Here is a 23,626-nt window from a genome sequence, read left to right on the forward strand (position 1 = left end):
CTGTCCCTGCCCCCAGATCCAAAGGGACACCTACTCATGCTTTCCACCCCATGCCGGTATGGGAACCCGGACTGTGTCACCTTGGCAGACAGCCAGGCCACTTCAAAGCCATGTGTCCCCAGCACCAGTAGGCTCCGTCCCCATCCCAGAAATCGTCCACTGTTTTATGCGTGAGTGCGGGTGGTGGGAGGTCCCTTGACAACCTTCAGACTGTCACCATAGGCTGCATCAGGGCCATGGGACTGCGAGACATCGGTGCTGAGAGGACTTTTGTGTGGCCTGAACTGGTGTCACTCCAGGATTTGATACCTGGGAAAACTCTCGCTGTCTCCGGGATTGGAGGCGTCGAGCCGGCGCTGCCCGTCGCCAAGGTATATTTGGACTGGGGCACCAGGAGGGGAGTGCAGGAGGTGGGGGTAACTCCGAACATTCCCGTGAGTGTTTTGATTGGGAGAGACTTGGGGCGGCTAGTGTCCCACTATGTGGCCACTGAAACCCCATGGCCTGACTGTCCAGACAATGTCATGTCCACCCCTGTTGATGCCAATGTTATTGACATGCCTACTGATGGGCATGTGGGGGTGGGTGATGTTCTGTGTCCTCTCTACTGTGATGTGATAAGGCTGTAGAGAGTGGCAAGCCGGCAGGCTGGAACAGTTTGTCCTGTGAGGTTATCATAGAGGGGACAGACTGGGGGCAGACAGCTGTGGAGGGGGAGCATGCCATGGACGGTGGGGCAGTCCCAAGAGAGGTAGGACTTCCAGGTAAGACTGCATGGCAGGGTTCCTCCACAACTGGGGTGTCAGAGGGCCAGGGTAGTCCGTTTAGACCGGTGACTTGGTCAGAAGCAGAGGAGAAGCGGGCGCTACCCGCGGTCACAGCAGCCGTGGCCGCTGTCACGCGCAGTGGTGGCACCCAGGCCCCAGTGGCCCCTCAAGAGTCCAAGGGCTCCCCCCCTTCTGACAAAGTGGCTGCCAGGTCAGACAGAGGCAAGGAGACAGGTTCCAGGGAACTGACAGAAGACGTGGCATTCTCAACTATTCTGGCCGTGTCCAGTCAGGGGTTTCAGGCGGCGTTGGAGATTGACGATAGCCTGAAAGCTCTCAATGAGCAGGCAGCACAGCCTCCCTCGGACTCAGACCTCAAGCGGGTGGTCTGGGACCAAGGACAGCTGTACTGGGTAACAGTCCAGCGAGGTTCACCGAAGGTATGGCCCAGGGATCGATAGTTAGGGGTACCCTATCCATTCAGGGCGGAGTTGTTGCAGATGGCACACGAGATTCCGACGGTCGGACATCTAGGGATCACTAAGATTAAGGCCAGGCTAGCCCAGCATATCTACTGGCCAAGGATGGGGACCGAAGTGACTGCCTACTGCCTGTCGTGTGACACCTGTCAGAGGGTGGGAAAAATGGGGGAGCATCCCAAAGCCTCACTGGTAACTCTGCCCATCATTGAAGAGCCTTTCAAGAGGGTGGCTGTGGATTTGGTAGGCCCGATGGCCACTCCCAGCAGCTCCGGGAAATGCTTCATACTGTCGGTAGTAGATTATGCCACCCGCTACCCGGAAGCAGTAGCCTTGTCGTCCATTCAGTCCGACAAGGTGGCCACCGCCTTACTGGAAATTTTATCCCGAGTAGGTTTTCCCCAGGAAATGCTCACTGACCGGAGGATCCAGTTAATGTCGCAGCTGATGGAGTCCCTCTGTAAGCAAATACAGGTGCAACATCTGGTGACCAGCCCGTACTGTCAAGGTAAAATATATATATTATAGAAAATCAATTAGTTTCTTTTAATAGATTACCAAATCAGTGTGAATCAATATAGAGATGATGGAATAATCTATGTGTATGTATGTATGCAAATGTGTATATGCACATGGATTATGTTAATAGTTAATGAATATGTAACTAACAGCTTCTGTTCTAATTTGTAGACACGAACAACTAAATGATTTCCTGGGAATGAAGTATGCATGTGCACGGCTGATAACGGAGAGATTCATGTCGAGTTGGCAAAGATGGCACTGAGAAACTAACTCACCTCTCCCATCGGAATTCCTTAGGAGTTACTGAGTGCAAGAGATACATAGATGAACAAATTACAGCGTGCTGAGTTATCAGAAAAGAGCAATACATTTTACTAATCCCACCTAGAAGGAGAATGCTATTTAACCCCATGTCTACATAATAAAGTATGCCATTTGCGTGGTTCAGTCTCTGAGTGAAGTTTATCAACCAGATTAGCAGATTTGGTTAATTAGCTTCTCTGCATGCACTCGGACATCTTTAATTTGGAGGAGAGCAGTTACCTAGTGTATCTTAAATTGGTGAAACCTTCACAGTACCACCCACACACCAATGGCCTGGTTCTCCCCCTTGAGCTCCTTTATGGCCGGCGTGCACGGGGCCCCCTGGCTCTGGTGAAGGAGGTCTGGGAAGGGGACTTAGCCACCCCTGAAGTGTCGGTCTTCGAATATGTCATACGCTTCCGTGACAAAATGCAGGCCTTGGCGCAGCTGGTGCACGATAATATGACGCGAGCTCAGGCCGACCAGAAGCAATGGTACAACCAGAATGCTTGTGAGAGGACCTACCAGGTGGGTCACAAGGTGTGGGTACTGGTCCCCGTACCCAGAACAAGCTTCAGGCCGCCGGAAGGCCCGTTTCTTGTAAACAAGCAGCTCAATGCCATAATGTACCTGGTAACCCTGGACCATGCCTGGAGAAGGCGGAAGGCCTTCCATGTAAACATGATGAAGGCGCATCATGAGAGGAAGGCCTGCGCCCTCCTCGTGTGCAACCTGCCAGAGGAGGGATAGGCAGAGACCCTCTCGGACATGCTCGTTAAGGCTAGGGTGGGTGGGACCATCGAGGACGTGGAGGTTTACCACCAGCTGTTGCTGGTCCCGGGGATCACCCCCAATAATGCGCTCAGCATATCGGGTCTCCCAGGAGGTACAGCACATGCGCCAGGATATTCATGAGATGCTGAAGCTGGGGGTCATTCAACCCTCCAGCAGCGCTTGGGACTCTCCTGTGGTCCTCCTCCCAAAGAAGGACCGAACAACCCAGTTCTGCATGGACTACAGGCGACCCAATGCTATCACGGTCACCGATGTGTACCCAATGACACGCATCAATGGCCTGGTAGTACCTGACTGTAACGGGTCCGGGAGGCGGAACCTCTGAGCTACTATACAAGGGGGCGGCCCTTGTAAGGGAGCGGGTGGCAGTCTCTGGGTGAACGGACAGGGAGTTACGGCAAGTGATCAGGGCAGTCTCTGGGTAAGGGGTAGGTACGACCTGTGATGGCAGAGCCTCCGGGTAGGCTAGCAGGCAGATGGTAGATGTGTGCTCCCAGGTGAGCAAGCGAGAGTCTCTGGAATAGCAGGTGGTCACGGCACGTGACGGCGGAACCTCCGGGCTGGCAGGCAGGTAGGTAACGGAGAAGCGCTCCCAGGTGAGCGGGCAAGAGTCTCTGGAATAGCTGGTGGTCACCGCACGTGACAACGGGACCTCCGGGCTGGCAAGCAGGCAGGTAACGGAGATGCGCTCCCAGGTGAGCGGGCAAGAGTCTCTGAGATAGCTGGTGGTCACAGCACGTGACAACGGAGCCTCCGGGCTGGCAAGCAGGCAGGTAGCGGAGAAGCGCTCCCAGGTGAGCGGGCAAGCTGGTCCATAGACAGACTGACCGGAGTTGTAAGGCAGACCGTCGGACCTCAGGCAAGCAGGCAGGTAGCTGATGTGCGCTCCCAGGTGAGCGGACAAGTTGGTCCTTAGACAGACTGACCGGAGTTGTAAGGCAGACCGTCGGACCTCAGGCAGGCAGGCAGGTAACAAGTATTCAGGCAGGAATCAGGCAGGTAACTAGCAGGAAACTGGCAGGAAACTGGCAGGTAACTGGCAGGTAACTGGCAACGGGACCTGAGGGCTGAAGCACAGGTGAGACACAGGTGCAAACAACATTGCTCGGGCACCTCCATTTTGGAGGAGGTGCCTTATATATGATGAAGTCCTCCGGCCATTGGCCGGGGACTCCTTAGGACGGCGCGCGCGGCCCCTTTAAGAGGAGGGGAGCGCGCGCGCCCTAAGCACAGGGGCCGGGAAGGAGCGCGCGCTGAGAGCAGAGCGGGAGGAGGACGCCGGGAAGGAGCGCGCGCTGACAGCAGAGCGGGGAGAGGACGCCGGGCACGGAGCAGAGCGGTGAGGGGAGCAGCGTCCCTGCCTAGCAGAGGGCAGGGACGCCAGCGCTACACTGACCAGTGTGAGATGGCCTTCCGGGTGCTGAAGAGCACCCTTTCTATCTCCCCAGTACTACAGGTAGCTGACTTTACGCGGCCATTTGTAGTGCAGACCAACGGTAGTGAATTTGGCCTCAGTGCTGTGCTCAACCAGGTCGACGCTACAGGCCATTAACTCCCTTTTTTGTACCTGAGCCAGAAGCTCCTGCCGAGGGAGGTGGCCTACTCCACGATGGAGAAGGAATGTCTGCCAATTGTGTGGGCCCTGCAGCGTCTGCAGTCATACTTGTACGGACGCCAATTCACCGTGGAAACAGACCACAACCCCCTCAGCTGGTTACACACCGTATCCGGAACAAATGGGAGGTTGCTATGCTGGAGCCTTGCGCTCCAGCAGTACCACTTCGCTATTCGCCACAAAAAGGGCCGCGACCATGGCAATGCCAATGGCTTATCCTGATAAGGGGAAGTTGTGGACAGGTGCGCAGGGGAACACCGGATGGTGCTGCCCCCTAGCGCCCTCTAAAAGGGGGAGGTGTGAAGAATATTGAAAATATAATTCCATGTCAATCATTGCGCCCTGTTTGGCGGGGGATTATACAGATCTACAGTGTACCGCTGTAGCCGAACACTTTTGCAGCAAGCAGAAGAGAGGGGGCTGAGGGACAGTGAGTGACAAAACCCCCACCCTCAGCTGTGGAGCTACCACAGGAAGACCCCCTTTGGACCCCAGCCATGCGGCTCCCTTTGTGTCAGAAACTATAATTCAATACCGAGTTATGGGAATGCTATATGTCCCAGTTCTTCATAACCTAGATTTTCGAGATCCCAAGAGAATGGGGACTGTCACTCTAGCTTCCAGCACAGTCTAGCGCATAGGGATAGGGAGATACATGGCACAACCTTTTGGAAGCCCCTAGGGCCCCTGTGGTTGGTCTCTACACATAGCAGGGGCCTGGCTGGATCCGATGATGACTGATAACTGACTCTAAATAACGGCTTATACCTTTGGTACCACTACTATTGTGTTTGCATCTCTGACCATTATGTATGTATAACCCTTATGTACAGTAAATAGTGTATTGTCTAGTGTGCCCTTAAGGCGATTAAATACATTATTTAACCTTGGGCTGCTCTTTTACCTTGATCCATGAACCCTCACATCTGTTGTTCGGCTTAATCCTCGTGCTACCGGAGTTGGTTTCTGGCCCGATATAATTCTCTATAACGGACCGAGGACTTATATCTAATAGAACCTGGTGGCACCTCTACAAGTATCACGTGATCCATCTAACGTAATTGCAATGTCAGGTGGGTGGCGAGGTGTGGATCCGTCACAAGTGGTGGCAGCGGTGGAATTCTGCAGGACCTCTCTGCTGCCATTCATCACAAGTGGTAGCGGTGGGATTCTGCGGGATCTCTCTGCTGCCATTTATCACATAATGTAAAGGAAAATTCTAAGTCCACCACACCTTATCTGTCCTCAGATCTATATTTCCTTTCTTGAAGTGCCTAGGATCAGGTCAACCTACAGAATACACATAAGTAAGACTTCAAGCGCACTCCAGCACTTGAGTAAATGTCCACATTTTACTATACTACATTAAAACATGGAGCAAACAGACTATTGCTGTGATGATTATGGCTTCCTTGCCAACATGTACACTGAAGTTCTAATTCATGAAATGAGTAAGGACTGGAATAAAGATAAGCCAATCTGACAAAATTTGAATTCGGTAGATTTGCTCAATTTCATCCACAAAATTTTAATTGCATCAAGCTTATTTGATGCAAGTAGAATCATCCCTAGTGCTATTAAAAATAAGGGATTATCATACTCTAAGATCATCCCTAAACAGGAGTCTTTAAAATGCTTGGACGAGAAGCGAGGAGGCCACACACTTCACAGTCAGTCCTTTTTAATGGATTATAGTAAAATATGGACTCTTATTCAAGTGTTGGAGCTCTCTATAAGTCTTTCATATGAGTAAGGTTATGCATTATTCCCTCTTCCAGTGGAGATGGCATGTAAGATAGACTTGTGATTGACTTACAGAGGTATTCCAGTAACTGACAGTGCATTATAAAGTGACTAATTTTACAGCTTAAACTATTTGCATATAACTAAGAAAATCCTTTTAATAATCCTACATTTTCTCAGAAACTAATATCTCTCCTTTTGTCAGCTCTTTGCTCAATAAGAATGCTGGTATAGCTGACAAAAGGAGTTGTCCAGTCCCAATTCGCATTGTAAATAGCATAAAATAAAAATATAATCTCTAAACTTTAGCCATTGGCATCTGATTTCTGAATATGTATGCTGTGTATGATTTATATGCAAATCCTATTGGTCACTGTGTTTAAGAAAACAAGGTATAGGTCTATATCGGAATAATAGATGTCCAGCATATAAATATAGATTATGCAATTAATCAGCCCAGGGAAATCCATGACCTATAGCATTACTATCCACAGTGCCCCTATGACAATGTCCGAGTCATCACATAACAGTATGAATATACATGTCTATCAATCCTTGAAAGGTCAAATCTGATCTGCTGCAATTTCTATAGCTTCCAAAATAATTCAGATAATTTATCCCTGCTGCAGGAGGTTCCAGGTAAAAGGATTTCTGCATAATCCATATACAACCTTTATAAAGAAGCTCTTTGACGAAGACATTAGTCCTGTGAGTCCAAATGGCAAGCATGCTGAGAATAGTTATACACTTGTAAATAAATGGAAATTATTTTAATTAGATTAAATTATGCAAATTTCACCCCACCAGGAATACATTCTCCAGTGTATAAATTTCAATTATTTCCATGACTGCTGTCAAGCTTAATGCAAATTGCTTCTTTTTACCTTGCAAATGTTACTCCTCTTAGGAGATAGATAGACACGAATTTGGTTATATTCGTAATTTAATGACACCCAAGAAGTATTTGCTAGGAATAATTGGTATCCTCATTACTGGGATAACTCAACTGTTCACTTGTGGGGCTTTGATATCTATCTTTATATATATATAGCACATATATATATATATATATATATATATATATATATATATATATATAAAAGTATATATATATATATATATATATATATATATATATAAGTACACACTATATATATGTCTAAGTATATTTATGCGTACATAGATGCATAGATTTGCATATATATATATATATATTATATATATATATATATATATATATATATACAGTGTGTTCCAAATTATTATGCAAATAATATTTTCTCAGATTTTCCCAAATTATCTATATGAATTGCAGTCATTGTAATTTTCCAGTCAAATAACTATTAGAGTACAATTGAAAGGTTTTTGTACAAACTGCCTATGATAACAGTATATTTAAAAAAAATAAAAAACTCAAACTGCACTCAAAATGCATGTTCCAAATTATTATGCACAGCAGAGTTTTCAACCTTTTCATTTTAATAAAGAACAAAAAAATTGTCATTTTTGAAATTATAAGCTTTAGCAGGTTATTAGAAACTGAAATCAAACAGTTTTCAACTCAAAACTTTATTCTAGGTGATGTTACATTTGCACATAGGACCCCTTGTTCGAAAGGAGCTTCTGAACTCTCTCGTAGTGTTGAGCCACCCCCGTAGTGTTCGAGTTCGGTTTGTCGAACACCCGTGTGTTCGCCGAACTGTTCGGCGTCGAACTGTTCGTCGAACACCTTCGAACACCGTTAAAACCAATGGCAGGCAAACAAAAACACATAGAAACACATAGAAAACACCTTCAAAGGTGTCCAAAAGCTGACAAACTGCTCAGAAGACACAACTAACACATGGAAAAGTGACAAGTACATATAGCCATGCGAAAAGAAAAGAGGTGGAGGAGTAAAAGGAGGGGGAGACACAGATATAGGCATGTCATGCCCTTCTAAAATCCAAAAAGTGAGAAGCCGACACGGCCAGTCCGCTCCTGCCCGTGCCACCTCCGTGTCGTCGGGTTTGTGCCAGAGCCGGGGTGAACCCTGACGGCCAGCCCCCCTCTCCCAATACTGGTGCCTGTCTGCTGGTGGGTCGAGCGAGCCCCCCTGTGGTGGAGGCAGTACTAAGCTTTTTAATTTAAATTGTCTCTCTAATTTGAATGAATACACTTTAAATCCATTTACAAGGATCTATTGGAGGGCAAGTCTCATGTCAGCAGCCGCATAATTCCAGCTCCAGTAGCGTCCACTAAAGCTGCTGCAGTTAAAAAGCTTTTATAAGGATCGAGCTCGGCTGTCCACCGCAGGGTATCCTACTGCCAGTCCCATCCCCTATGCCTTGGGGTGCCTCCTGATGCTCTTCACTGAGTATCCCGTGGTCCCGAAGCATTTCCTTTGAAAAAATTAGGTGTCCAAACTACAGGTGGTGTAGCTTGCTTAACAGCAGGGATAATCCGCTGACTAGCAGACACTGCTACTAGGCACAAAGTATTTCCTGGGCTAGATGCAGTTAAAAATTTGTAGTTAGATACTCTCGATGGTTGCTGAGAAAGCATTCCATAGAGTCTCCTGGCACGCCATATATGATTCTCTTAAAAAGCTTGGGGTAGGGGTCTAGGGGACCCTTTTATAGCCAAAATCACGGCCCTGTATCGCAATACGTCACCTAGGCTGAAGATAAATGGAACTGTAGCACCCTGAGGGCTCGGTTGCTACAGAGGTATTGCACCTCACCCAGAGGTGTGATATCTCACTCTAAGGTAAGGATGGAGTGTGGATCAGGACCCGACACCTGCATGCATTACACCACATTTCCGTGGGGCAGGGCGACCAATATGCCCCTGAGATGGGCACGACAGTCCCTGTCCCTGGCTGGAGTGGGGGGAGGGAACACTGAGGAAGGGGAACCCTGTAGTGCAGGAGCAGGGAGGAAGCAGTTCCTGGGTGCATTGAGAAGGGAGTATAAAAGGTGGGCACCATCTTAGTTCAGTGCAGAGAAGTCTGAGCAGAAGTGACAGGGAGCAGGGGCTCTGCATGAGCTCTGCTCCGGAGGCGGGCCTAGTAACAGAGGCCCAGGCCTGGAAGAGGGAGAAGGAAGGAAGAGGAGCGGAGAAGGCTCCAGGAATGAGGAACGAAGGGATCCCAGGGGTGCGGACGGGCGAGTCGCCACCGCACGCCCGAATCCACCTGCGTGGAGGGGTCAGACCAAAGGGGGAGACCGGTCCCCGAAACTAGTGGAGGCAGGAAACGACCCTCAGCTAGAAACCGGAGGCTGTGACATTTTATGTGGCGCAGCCCCTCGCTACACCCGCTAGGAAGGCACCACATAGGGTCAGGGAAACTGGCGCCAAGTTTACCAATAGGAGGCCCGAGGCAGCCGGACAGAAGGGTTGGTAAGAAAGGCCAGACAAAGGACACACAAAGGGGGTCCTGTGAAGTGCTCCAAAGTTATCTGGGAGTTGTCTGAGCCCCTCACCTGGTGAGCACAGTACGACGTGGGCAGCCGTTACCTGCAGACGTGGTCTGGATAATAAGAACTGTGAGTAAAGGCCCTGGACTGCATCACTGACTCCGTGTTGTTACTGCTGCTGCCCTGCACCATCACCCCCATCCTCCGCATACACTGCCCTGAGGCTATACTCCTCCCGTGGGGAGTTATGCTATGCTCTGCTGCACCCACAACACCAGCCTCAGCGGTCTGCCCTGCAGCGGCGGTTCACTCTGACCGCAATCCACGGGTGCCACCACCTGACTCCGAATTCTGTTTAACATGTGCTCCAGCATGTAAATCACCGGAATAGTCATGCTGATAATGGCATCGTCAGCACTAAACATCTTCGTCGCCATTTCAAAACTGTGCAGAAGGGTGCATAGGTCCCTGATCTGAGACCACTCCTCCAGCGTGATTTGCCCCACCTCTGGATCTCGTTGGCCCAGGCTGTACGTCAGAACGTATTGCACCAGGGCTTGTCGGTGCTGCCACAGTCGCTGCAACATGTGCAGAGTTGAATTTCACCGGGTAGGCACATCGCATTTTAGCCGGTGAAGTGGCAGGCCCAACGACTTCTGTAGAGATGTAAGTTGCTGAGCTGCGGGATGCGAACGGCGGAAGTGAGCACACAGCGACCGTGCCCTCTGCAGAAGGCCATCTAGTCCGGGATAGTGGGCTAAAAATTGCTGGACAACCAGGTTCAACACGTGAGCCATACAAGGCACGTGTGTGACATTGCCCCGGCGAAGGGCTGCACCCAGGTTTGCAGCATTGTTGCACACGGCCTTCCCTGGTTTCAGGTCCAGTGGAGACAACCATTCATGAAATTGGTTCTCCAGAGCTGAACACAACTCCTCAGCTGTGTGACTCACATTTCCCAGACATTTCAAAGTAAAAACCGCCTGATGACGTTGAGCCCTACTGCCAGCATAGTAAGGAGGTGTGCAGGATCCCTTCTGCGCAGTTAGAAAGCTTGTGGCATGACCAGACAGGCTTTGGGTGCAGGTGGAGGACCGAGAGGAGGTTGAGGAGGCAGAAGCAGTGGAGGAACTTTGAGATAAAGAGGATTGACGCACAACTCGTGAGGACGGCAAGACTTGGACAGCAGCCCCTTGTCCTGCTGTCACCATAGTTACCCAGTGTCCAGTCAGCGACATGTAACGCCCCTGTCCATACCTACTCGTCCAAGTGTCTGTGGTGAAATGCACCCTGTCACACACAGAGTTTCTCAAAGAAGCGGTGATGTTGTGTGCGACATGCTGGTGGAGCGCAGGCACACCTTTCTTTGAGAAGTAGTGCCGACTGGGCATCTGGTACTGGGGCACTGCGACGGACATAAGGTCTCGAAAATCCTCTGTGTCCACCAGGCGAAAAGGCAGCATTTCTGTAGCCAAGAGCTTGCAGATGGTGAAATTCAACCTCTTAGCTTTCTCATGGTAGGAGGAAATGGTCTTTTACTTGTCCACATCTGAGGGACCGAGGGCTGGCTATTGTGCTTAGACGGGGTTGATAAGGGTGTCCCCGGCAAACTGCCAGTCTGTGAGGAAGATGCAGGCGGACATGTTAGGTTGCCTTGATCCAAAGGTGGTGCTATCGATGTCGGACAGCGCTCAACACCAGCTGGTGTTACCACCTCCAAAGAAAATGATGACCTGCCAATCATGCTGGCTGTTGCGGGTAAAGAGGTGGCAGGTCTGCGCCCCAAAACAGGTGTGACTGCTGTCCCCCCAGTCACAGAGGATGAAGAGGCCGCGGATGCACAAGATATGGCAGACGGTGGTTGGCCCGGCCGGCTAGGCCGCATTGTAGCACAGTGAGCTTCCCACTGCAACTTATGCTTCATGTCTATGTGCCGGTTCATGCATGAAGTACTCAAACTATGTATTTTTTGGCCTCTACTTAGCTTTTGCTGACAAATGTTACAGATAACACGAGTTGGGTCATCTTTATCGATCTGAAAAAATGCCCAGGCTATGCAAGGCTTAGCACCCATGCGACCCGAAGAGCCACCACGACTTGTGGTGAGAGGCAGAGTTGTGTTTGAGGATGCAGTTGTTGACGTGCTTCCAGTACTATGTCTCTGTCCAGGAAGGCGCAACCTGACCTTGTCGTCACTAGCATCCTCCTCCACCTCCTCTGCTGACCTCATCTCTTGGCTGACTGTGGGTTGACAGTAAGTGGGATCTCCAACCTCATCATTATCACCCGGTGCGTTATCACACCCGTCGTCCTCAGAGCCAACCTGTTCCTGCCCTGACAAAAAACTAAAATTGTCGCTCCAATCAGGTATTTGAGTCTCATCATCGTCTTCCTCATTGTCTCCACCAACAGGAGTTACAGTTTGGAAATGAGGGTCTACATTATGGTCAGAACCTTCTGCGTCTGGTCCTGGATCCGACTCATAAAGATTCTGGGCATCAGTGCAGATCATTTCCTCGTCTGGATTCAGAGAAGCGCTGGCGTCTACCTCTGATTCCCAGGCTATAGTATGAGTAAACAGCTCTGCAGACTCAACCATCTGTTCTACCTCATACTCAGACGGGCAGCTGGAGATTTGGGAGCTGTGAGGAAGCAAGTGCGATTTGGGTGACACCTTTGAGGACTGGAGTATTTGTGATGTTGAAGTTGATGTGGAGGAGAGCCCACTTAAAGGAACACTTGATATCCGTTGAAGCACCTGCTGTTTTTGTGCCTCATCTGGAATTTGTAGCGATTGGCGTGGCCGTAAGAAAGGGATCTTATCACATTGTCCGCTAAAAGAAGTAGACATTTTAGTTTGGCTGGAAGATGGTCTTTCTTCTGCAGATGTTACTGTTGCTTTAACACCTACCCCACGGACACAACCTTTTTTCCCCTTCCCATCACGCCTATTCCCCTTTCCACCAGCGGCAGGCCTTTTTCCACTCATTTTGGTGGTTAACTAATTCACAACTCTGGAGTTGTTTGCACAAAAAAACAATGGATGGGAACCGAGCAGAGCTGAGTGGCCAAACTGTGGTATTAGGCCAAAATTATTGGCTGGGTTAGATGCAGAAAAAAATTATATTCAATTTGCAACCTGATGGAGGTCAGTATAGATGGACTAATAGAACAAGTCCCACACACTGCTAGAAGGCCAAATATTTTTTCAGAGCTAGATGCAGATAAAAATTATTTTTAATTTGCAACCTGATGGAGGTCAGTATAGATGGACTAATAGAGAAAGTCCCACACATTGCTAGAAGGCCAAGTATTTTTTCAGAGCTAGATGCAGATAAAAATTATTTTTAATTTGCAACCTGATGGAGGTCAGTATAGATGGACTAGTAGAGAAAGTCCCACACACTGCTAGAAGGCCAAATATTTTTTCAGAGCTAGATGCAGAAAAAAATTATATTCAGTTTGCAACCTGATGGAGGTCAGTATAGATGGACTAATAGAACAAGTCCCACACACAGCTAGAAGCCCAAATATTTTTTCAGAGGTAGATGCAGATAAAAAATATTTTTAATTTGCAACCTGATGGAGGTCAGTATAGATGGACTAATAGAGAAAGTCCCACACACTGCTAGAAGGCCAAATATTTTTTCAGAGCTAGATGCAGACAAAAAATTATTTTGAATTTGCAACGTGATGGAGGTCAGTATAGATGGACTAATAGAACAAGTCCCACACACTGCTAGAAGGCCAAATATTTTTTCAGAGCTAGATGCAGATAAAAATTATTTTTAATTTGCAACCTGATGGAGGTCAGTATAGATGGACTAATAGAGAAAGTCCCACACACTGCTAGAAGGCCAAATATTTTTTCAGAGCTAGATGCAGAAAAAAATTATATTCAGTTTGCAACCTGATGGAGGTCAGTATAGATGGACTAATAGAACAAGTCCCACACACAGCTAGAAGCCCAAATATTTTTTTCAGAGGTAGATGCAGATAAAAATTATTTTTAATTTGCAACCTGATGGAGGTCAGCATAGATGGACTAATAGAGAAAGTCCCTCACACTGCTAGAAGGCCAAATATTTTTTCAGAGCTAGATGCAGACAAAAAATTATTTTTAATTTGCAACCTGATGGAGGTCAGTATAGATGGACTAATAGAGAAAGTCCCACACACTGCTAGAAGGCCAAATATTTTTTCAGAGCTAGATGCAGACAAAAAATTATTTTGAATTTGCAACGTGATGGAGGTCAGTATAGATGGACTAATAGAATAAGTCCCACACACTGCTAGAAGGCCAAATATTTTTTCAGAGCTAGATGCAGAAAAAAATTATATTCAGTTTGCAACCTGATGGAGGTCAGTATAGATGGACTAATAGAACAAGTCCCACACACTGCTAGAAGCCCAAATATTTTTTCAGAGCTAGATGCAGAAAAAAATTATATTCAATTTGCAACCTGATGTATAGATGGACTAATAGAATGATGCTATGCCCAAAAGATTTTACTTCACTAGGTGCAGTAAAAAAATTGGTATTCTATACACAGGTGGTATATCTTGCAACACAGATAGGCTACTCCACTGACTAACACACTCTGCAATAGGCCAAAAAGGATTAGCTTTGCTAGATTCAGCCAAATGCTGTGAAAAAAACTTGCACAGCACTGGCACAGACCTGCCTGGCAAAAACTGATAGTAACTGATGTAACCTAGTCCTGAAAAGGACTGCAATTACAATTAGTCTTTACTCCCACAACCTATCTATTTAAGAGCACAGACCTGCCTGATAAAAGTCGTAGGAAATGCTGTAACCTAGTCCTTAAAAGGACTGCAATCACAACTATTCCCTACTCCCAAGCTATCTGTAGATTTGTGTGAAAATTGGCTTGAAATTAACAAGGTATAGCGCACACAGCAACAGCGGTGCCATCTAACACGCAGCTGCAGCAGTGAGAAAATGGTGGCGACGGGGAAAATGGCTTGGTCTTATAGGGCAAGGACATGTGACATACACTGCCAATGACACATGCCTTTGCTTGTGTGAAAAAAAGCACTTCGCTCCGTGTGTGCGCTGCTGATAGGCTGACAGATTGCACCTCCCCACTGTAAATGTGTGAAAGAGAAAAAAAAATGGAGATCTTTATTATTCCTGCAGAGATCCATCCCCTGCCCTCCCCCCGCCCCACTGTACACTCAAACTGTGTATTAACATTAACTTTCATCATTACTGAGAAAAAATCCAGTTATGATTTTGGTGCACGAACAGTTATCGAACATAACCTCGAACAGCCGAATTTTTCTCAAATCGTTCGTGTTCGCCGAACGGCTCGAACACCGCCCAAAACAACTCGAATTTGAGATTGGCGAACAGTTCGAGTCGAACAACGCTCATCTCTACTCTCTCGTCCATTGAATTTGTCAGGTTTTGGATGGTTTCTGCTTTAATTGTTTTGCATGAGGACAGAATACCCTCCCAGAGCTGTTGCTTAGATGTGAACTGCCTCCCGCCATCATAGACATTCCTTTTGATGATGCTCCAGAGGTTCTCAATGGGGTTGAGGTCAGGGGAGAATGGGTGCCACACCATAAGTTTGTCCCCTTTCATGCCCATAGCAGCCAGAGATGCAGATGTGTTATGTGCAGCATGAGACGGGGCATTATCATGCATGAAATGATCTCGATGGTCCAGATAGATGGAGTGGAGGATGGCTAGTTGATGGACACCCCATGCAAACACGGATACGGGGCTAACAAGGAGGAGGTGGAGTAATGTTTTGGGCTGGAATCATGGGGAGAGAGATTGTTGGCCCTTTTAGGATCCCTGAAGGGGTAAAGATGAACTCCATAATGTATGTTGAGTTTCTCAAGCAGCACTTCCTGCCATGGTTCAAGAAGAAGAACCGTGCATTCCGCAGCAAGATCATTTTCATGCATGATAATGCCCCGTCTCATGCTGCACATAACAAATCTGCATCTCTGGCTGCTATGGGCCTAAAGGGGACAAACTTATGGTGTGGCACCCATGCTCCCCTGACCTCAACCCCATTGAGAACCTCTGGAGCATCATCAAAAGGAGTGTCTATGATGGCGGGAGGCAGTTCACATCTAAGCAATAGCTCTGGGAGGGTATTCTGTCCTCATGCAAAACAATTAAAGCAGAAACCATCCAAAACCTGACAAATTCAATGGACGAGAGAGTACAGAAGCTCCTTTCGAACAAGCGGTCCTATGTGCAAATATAACATCACCTAGAATAAAGTTTTGAGTTGAAAACTGTTTGATTTCAGTTTGTAATAACCTGCTAATGCTTATAATTTCAAAAATGATAATTTTTTTGTTCTTTATTAAAATGAAAAGGTTGAAAACTCTGCTGTGCATAATAATTTGGAACATGCATTTTGAGTGCAGTTTGAGTTTTTTATTTTTTTTTAAATATATTGTTATCATAGGCAGTTTGTACAAAAACCTTTCAATTGTACCCTAATAGTTATTTGACTGGAAAATTACAATGACTGCAATTCATATAGGTAATTATGGAAAATCTGGGAAAATATTATTTGCATAATAATTTGGAACACAGTGTACAGTACAGACCAAATGTTTGGACACACCTTCTCATTTAAAGATTTTTCTGTATTTTCATAACTATGAATATTGTACATTCACACTGAAGGCATCAAAACTATGAATTAACACATGTGGAATTATATACTTAACAAAAAAGTGTGAAACAACTGACAATATGTCTTATATTCTAGGTTCTTCAAAGTAGCCACCTTTTGCTTTGATGACTGCTTTCACACTCTTGGCATTCTCTTGATGAGCTTCAAGAGGTAGTCACCGGAAATGGTTTTCACTTCACAGGTGTGCCCTGTCAGGTTTAATAAGTGGGATTTCATGCCTTATAAATGGGGTTGGGACCATCAGTTCTGTTGTGCAGAAGTCTGGTGGATACACAGCTGATAGTCCTAACGAATAGACTGTTAGAATTTGTATTATGGCAAGAAAAAAGCAGCTAAGTAAAGGAAAACGAGTGGCCATCATTACTAGTGTTGAGCGAACATGCTCGACACTGCTCGGTACTCGCCCGAGCATCACGCTACTCGGGATGTTCGGCGAGCACCGAGCATTTCCGGGTTACTCGGGCGGGAGCTCGGGTCTCCGCCCTGCATGTTTGGCGCTCTTTACAGAGCCAATGAACATGCAGGAATTGCCAGCCAGTCACTGTAATGCTGCAGCCATGTTGGTTGTGGGCATTACAGTGATTGGCTGGCCGCACAGGGTCACCTCGAGTATTTAAAACCGGGCGCCGCCATCTTGGTCACAGTCACTCTGGGTTAGAGAGTGTAGGGACAGCGCTGCTGATTTAGGGAGAGATATAAACTGCGAAATAGTTAGTGTAGGGTCTGTAAAGGCTGCCAGAACAAACAAACAGTCCTTTTCAGGACTAATATCCATCCCAGATACCAGGCAGGCAGGCTGTATAGGAGACACAGTGGTTATACCAGCAAACGCTGCATTACAGTCCTGTGTGCTCCTGTTGCTGAAATTGCTGGACTTGGCACCAGGTGTCGGGGGCCAGGAAAAATCCTTTTTTTTTCATCTAAATCCTCCTTTTTTTTCCTTCTTCAAACTGTACAAATACCCGTCTTATTAACCTTTCGGTGTCCCCCCCCCCCCCCCCAAAAAAAAAGCGTGTCTCTGATTTTTCAGATACAAATATAACTGTTGAAAATAGTCTGGTGTAGGCTAGAGAAACAGAAGTGTTGTTTTGCACTTCCACGGTTCAAATCTCTGTATTATCCATTTTGGGCCATTTGTATCTAAAAAAAAAAAACAGTTTGAGTGTGTCGCTCACTGTTCTGCCGCAAATATCTCTATTTAAAAAAGTGTGGTATACCCCATTAAACAATAACTGTGGTTTTGCCATCCCACGGTAAAAAATCTCTATTATTCAGCTTTTGGTAGTTTTTTCCGTAAAGAAAAACAGTAGTGTCTCCTGACTGTTGTGACACAAAAATATATGTGTTGAAAATAGTATTGTGTAGGCCCGACATCCCAGTGTGGTTTCGCAGTTCCACGGGTCAAATCGCTGTACTATCCAGTTTTGGGCCTTTGGTATCTAAAAAAAAAGCAGTTTGAGTGTGTCGCTCACTGTTCAGCCGCAAATATCTCTATTTAAAAAAGTGTGGTATACCCCAGTAAACAATAACTGTGGTTTTGCCATCCCACGGTAAAAAATCTCTATTATTCAGCTTTTGGTAGTTTTTTCCGTAAAGAAAAACAATAGTGTCTCCTGACTGTTGTGACACAAAAATATATGTGTTGAAAATAGTCTTGTGTAGGCCCGACATCCCAGTGTGGTTTCGCAGTTCCACGGGTCAAATCGCTGTACTATCCAGTTTTGGGCCTTTGGTATCTAAAAAAAAAGCAGTTTGAGTGTGTCGCTCACTGTTCAGCCGCAAATATCTCTATTTAAAAAAGTGTGGTATATCCCAGTAAACAAAAACTGTGGTTTTGCCACCCCACGGTAAAAAATCTCTATTATTCAGCTTTTGGTAGTTTTTTCCGTAAAGAAAAACAATAGTGTCTCCTGACTGTTGTGACACAAAAATATATGTGTTGAAAATAGTCTTGTGTAGGCCCGACATCCCAGTGTGGTTTCGCAGTTCCACGGGTCAAATCGCTGTACTATCCAGTTTTGGTCCTTTGGTATCTAAAAAAAAAGCAGTTTGAGTGTGTCGCTCACTGTTCAGCCGCAAATATCTCTATTTAAAAAAGTGTGGTATACCCCAGTAAACAGTAACTGTGGTTTTGCCATCCCACGGTAAAAAATCTCTATTATTCAGCTTTTGGTATTTTTTTCCGTAAAGAAAAACAGTAGTGTCTCCTGACTGTTGTGACACAAAAATGTATGTGTTGAAAATAGTCTTGTGTAGGCCCGACATCCCAGTGTGGTTTCGCAGTACCACGGGTCAAATCGCTGTACTATCCAGTTTTGGACCTTTGGTATCTAAAAAAAAAGCAGTTTGAGTGTGTCGCTCACTGTTCAGCCGCAAATATCTCTATTTAAAAAAGTGTGGTATACCCCAGTAAACAATAACTGTGGTTTTGCCATCCCACGGTAAAAAATCTCTATTATTCAGCTTTTGGTAGTTTTTTTCCGTAAAGAAAAACAGTAGTGTCTCCAGACTGTTGTGACACAAAAATATATGTGTTGAAAATAGTCTTGAGTAGGCCCGACATCCCAGTGTGGTTTCGCAGTTCCACAGGTCAAATTGCTGTACTATCCAGTTTTGGGCCTTTGATATCTAAAAAAAGAAGCAGTTTGAGTGTGTCGCTCACTGTTCAGCCGCAAATATCTCTATTTAAAAAAGTGTGGTATACCCCAGTAAACAATAACTGTGGTTTTGCCATCCCACGGTAAAAAATCTCTATTATTCAGCTTTTGGTGTGTGTCCTGACTGTTGTGACACAAAAATATATGTGTTGAAAATAGTCTTGTGTAGGCCCGACATCCCAGTGTGGTTTCGCAGTTCCACGGGTCAAATCGCTGTACTATCCAGTTTTGGGCCTTTGATATCTAAAAAAAAAAGCAGTTTGAGTGTGTCGCTCACTGTTCAGCCGCAAATATCTCTATTTAAAAAAGTGTGGTATACCCCAGTAAACAATAACTGTGGTTTTGCCATCCCAAGGTAAAAAATCTCTATTATTCAGCTTTTGGTGTGTGTCCTGACTGTTGTGACACAAAAATATATGTGTTGAAAATAGTCTTGTGTAGGCCCGACATCCCAGTGTGGTTTCGCAGTTCCACGGGTCAAATCGCTGTACTATCCAGTTTTGGGCCTTTGGTATCTAAAAAAAAAGCAGTTTGAGTGTGTCGCTCACTGTTCAGCCGCAAATATCTCTATTTAAAAAAGTGTGGTATACCCCAGTAAACAATAACTGTGGTTTTGCCATCCCACGATAAAAAATCTCTATTATTCAGCTTTTGGTAGTTTTTTCCGTAAAGAAAAACAGTAGTGTCTCCAGACTGTTGTGACACAAAAATATATCTGTTGAAAATAGTCTTGAGTAGGCCCGACATCCCAGTGTGGTTTCACAGTTCCACGGGTCAAATCGCTGTACTATCCAGTTTTGGGCCTTTGGTATCTAAAAAAAAAGCAGTTTGAGTGTGTCGCTCACTGTTCAGCCGCAAATATCTCTATTTAAAAAAGTGTGGTATACCCCAGTAAACAATAACTGTGGTTTTGCCATCCCAAGGTAAAAAATCTCTATTATTCAGCTTTTGGTGTGTGTCCTGACTGTTGTGACACAAAAATATATGTGTTGAAAATAGTCTTGTGTAGGCCCGACATCCCAGCGTGGTTTCGCAGTTCCACGGGTCAAATCGCTGTACTATCCAGTTTTGGGCCTTTGGTATCTAAAAAAAAAGCAGTTTGAGTGTGTCGCTCACTGTTCAGCCGCAAATATCTCTATTTAAAAAAGTGTGGTATACCCCAGTAAACAATAACTGTGGTTTTGCCATGCCATGATAAAAAATCTCTATTATTCAGCTTTTGGTAGTTTTTTCCGTAAAGAAAAACAGTAGTGTCTCCAGACTGTTGTGACACAAAAATATATCTGTTGAAAATAGTCTTGAGTAGGCCCGACATCCCAGTGTGGTTTCACAGTTCCACGGGTCAAATCGCTGTACTATCCAGTTTTGGGCCTTTGGTATCTAAAAAAAAAGCAGTTTGAGTGTGTCGCTCACTGTTCAGCCGCAAATATCTCTATTTAAAAAGTGTGGTATACCCCAGTAAACAATAACTGTGGTTTTGCCATCCCACGGTAAAAAATCTCTATTATTCAGCTTTTGGTAGTTTTTTCCGTAAAGAAAAACAATAGTGTCTCTTGACTGTTGTGACACAAAAATATATGTGTTGAAAATAGTCTTGTGTAGGCCCGACATCCCAGTGTGGTTTCGCAGTTCCACGGGTCAAATCGCTGTACTATCCAGTTTTGGGCCTTTGGTATCTAAAAAAAAAGCAGTTTGAGTGTGTCGCTCACTGTTCAGCCGCAAATATCTCTATTTAAAAAAGGGTGGTATATCCCAGTAAACAAAAACTGTGGTTTTGCCATCCCACGGTAAAAAATCTCTATTATTCAGCTTTTGGTAGTTTTTTCCGTAAAGAAAAACAATAGTGTCTCCTGACTGTTGTGACACAAAAATATATGTGTTGAAAATAGTCTTGTGTAGGCCCGACATCCCAGTGTGGTTTCGCAGTTCCACGGGTCAAATCGCTGTACTATCCAGTTTTGGGCCTTTGGTATCTAAAAAAAAAGCAGTTTGAGTGTGTCGCTCACTGTTCAGCCGCAAATATCTCTATTTAAAAAAGTGTGGTATACCCCAGTAAACAATAACTGTGGTTTTGCCATCCCACGATAAAAAATCTCTATTATTCAGCTTTTGGTAGTTTTTTCCGTAAAGAAAAACAGTAGTGTCTCCAGACTGTTGTGACACAAAAATATATCTGTTGAAAATAGTCTTGAGTAGGCCCGACATCCCAGTGTGGTTTCACAGTTCCACGGGTCAAATCGCTGTACTATCCAGTTTTGGGCCTTTGGTATCTAAAAAAAAAGCAGTTTGAGTGTGTCGCTCACTGTTCAGCCGCAAATATCTCTATTTAAAAAGTGTGGTATACCCCAGTAAACAATAACTGTGGTTTTGCCATCCCACGGTAAAAAATCTCTATTATTCAGCTTTTGGTAGTTTTTTCCGTAAAGAAAAACAATAGTGTCTCCTGACTGTTGTGACACAAAAATATATGTGTTGAAAATAGTCTTGTGTAGGCCCGACATCCCAGTGTGGTTTCGCAGTTCCACGGGTCAAATCGCTGTACTATCCAGTTTTGGGCCTTTGGTATCTAAAAAAAAAGCAGTTTGAGTGTGTCGCTCACTGTTCAGCCGCAAATATCTCTATTTAAAAAAGGGTGGTATATCCCAGTAAACAAAAACTGTGGTTTTGCCATCCCACGGTAAAAAATCTCTATTATTCAGCTTTTGGTAGTTTTTTCCGTAAAGAAAAACAATAGTGTCTCCTGACTGTTGTGACACAAAAATATATGTGTTGAAAATAGTCTTGTGTAGGCCCGACATCCCAGTGTGGTTTCGCAGTTCCACGGGTCAAATCGCTGTACTATCCAGTTTTGGTCGTTTGGTATCTAAAAAAAAAGCAGTTTGAGTGTGTCGCTCACTGTTCAGCCGCAAATATCTCTATTTAAAAAAGTGTGGTATACCCCAGTAAACAGTAACTGTGGTTTTGCCATCCCACGGTAAAAAATCTCTATTATTCAGCTTTTGGTATTTTTTTCCGTAAAGAAAAACAGTAGTGTCTCCTGACTGTTGTGACACAAAAATATATGTGTTGAAAATATTCTTGTGTAGGCCCGACATCCCAGTGTGGTTTCGCAGTTCCACGGGTCAAATCGCTGTACTATCCAGTTTTGGGCCTTTGGTATCTAAAAAAAAAGCAGTTTGAGTGTGTCGCTCACTGTTCAGCCGCAAATATCTCTATTTAAAAAAGTGTGGTATACCCCAGTAAACAATAACTGTGGTTTTGTCATCCCACGGTAAAAAATTTCTATTATTCAGCTTTTGATAGTTTTTTCCGTAAAGAAAAACAATAGTGTCTCCTGACTGTTGTGACACAAAAATGTATGTGTTGAAAATAGTCTTGTGTAGGCCCGACATCCCAGTGTGGTTTCGCAGTACCACGGGTCAAATCGCTGTACTTTCCAGTTTTGGACCTTTGGTATCTAAAAAAAAAGCAGTTTGAGTGTGTCGCTCACTGTTCAGCCGCAAATATCTCTATTTAAAAAAGTGTGGTATACCCCAGTAAACAATAACTGTGGTTTTGCCATCCCACGGTAAAAAATCTCTATTATTCAGCTTTTGGTAGTTTTTTTCCGTAAAGAAAAACAGTAGTGTCTCCAGACTGTTGTGACACAAAAATATATCTGTTGAAAATAGTCTTGAGTAGGCCCGACATCCCAGTGTGGTTTCGCAGTTCCACAGGTCAAATTGCTGTACTATCCAGTTTTGGGCCTTTGATATCTAAAAAAAGAAGCAGTTTGAGTGTGTCGCTCACTGTTCAGCCGCAAATATCTCTATTTAAAAAAGTGTGGTATACCCCAGTAAACAATAACTGTGGTTTTGCCATCCCACGGTAAAAAATCTCTATTATTCAGCTTTTGGTGTGTGTCCTGACTGTTGTGACACAAAAATATATGTGTTGAAAATAGTCTTGTGTAGGCCCGACATCCCAGTGTGGTTTCGCAGTTCCACGGGTCAAATCGCTTTACTATCCAGTTTTGGGCCTTTGATATCTAAAAAAAAAAGCAGTTTGAGTGTGTCGTTCACTGTTCAGCCGCAAATATCTCTATTTAAAAAAGTGTGGTATACCCCAGTAAACAATAACTGTGGTTTTGCCATCCCACGGTAAAAAATCTCTATTATTCAGCTTTTGGTGTGTGTCCTGACTGTTGTGACACAAAAATATATGTGTTGAAAATAGTCTTGTGTAGGCCCGACATCCCAGTGTGGTTTCGCAGTTCCACGGGTCAAATCGCTGTACTATCCAGTTTTGGGCCTTTGGTATCTAAAAAAAAAGCAGTTTGAGTGTGTCGCTCACTGTTCAGCCGCAAATATCTCTATTTAAAAAAGGGTGGTATATCCCAGTAAACAAAAACTGTGGTTTTGCCATCCCACGGTAAAAAATCTCTATTATTCAGCTTTTGGTAGTTTTTTCCGTAAAGAAAAACAATAGTGTCTCCTGACTGTTGTGACACAAAAATATATTTGTTGAAAATAGTCTTGTGTAGGCCCGACATCCCAGTGTGGTTTCGCAGTTCCACGGGTCAAATCGCTGTACTATCCAGTTTTGGGCCTTTGGTATCTAAAAAAAAAGCAGTTTGAGTGTGTCGCTCACTGTTCAGCCGCAAATATCTCTATTTAAAA

The sequence above is a fragment of the Phyllobates terribilis genome, unplaced genomic scaffold, assembly GCF_046119375.1.
Source record: "Phyllobates terribilis strain yellow unplaced genomic scaffold, ASM4611937v1 Scaffold_7__3_contigs__length_470593459, whole genome shotgun sequence".
Classification (NCBI taxonomy): domain Eukaryota; kingdom Metazoa; phylum Chordata; class Amphibia; order Anura; family Dendrobatidae; genus Phyllobates; species Phyllobates terribilis.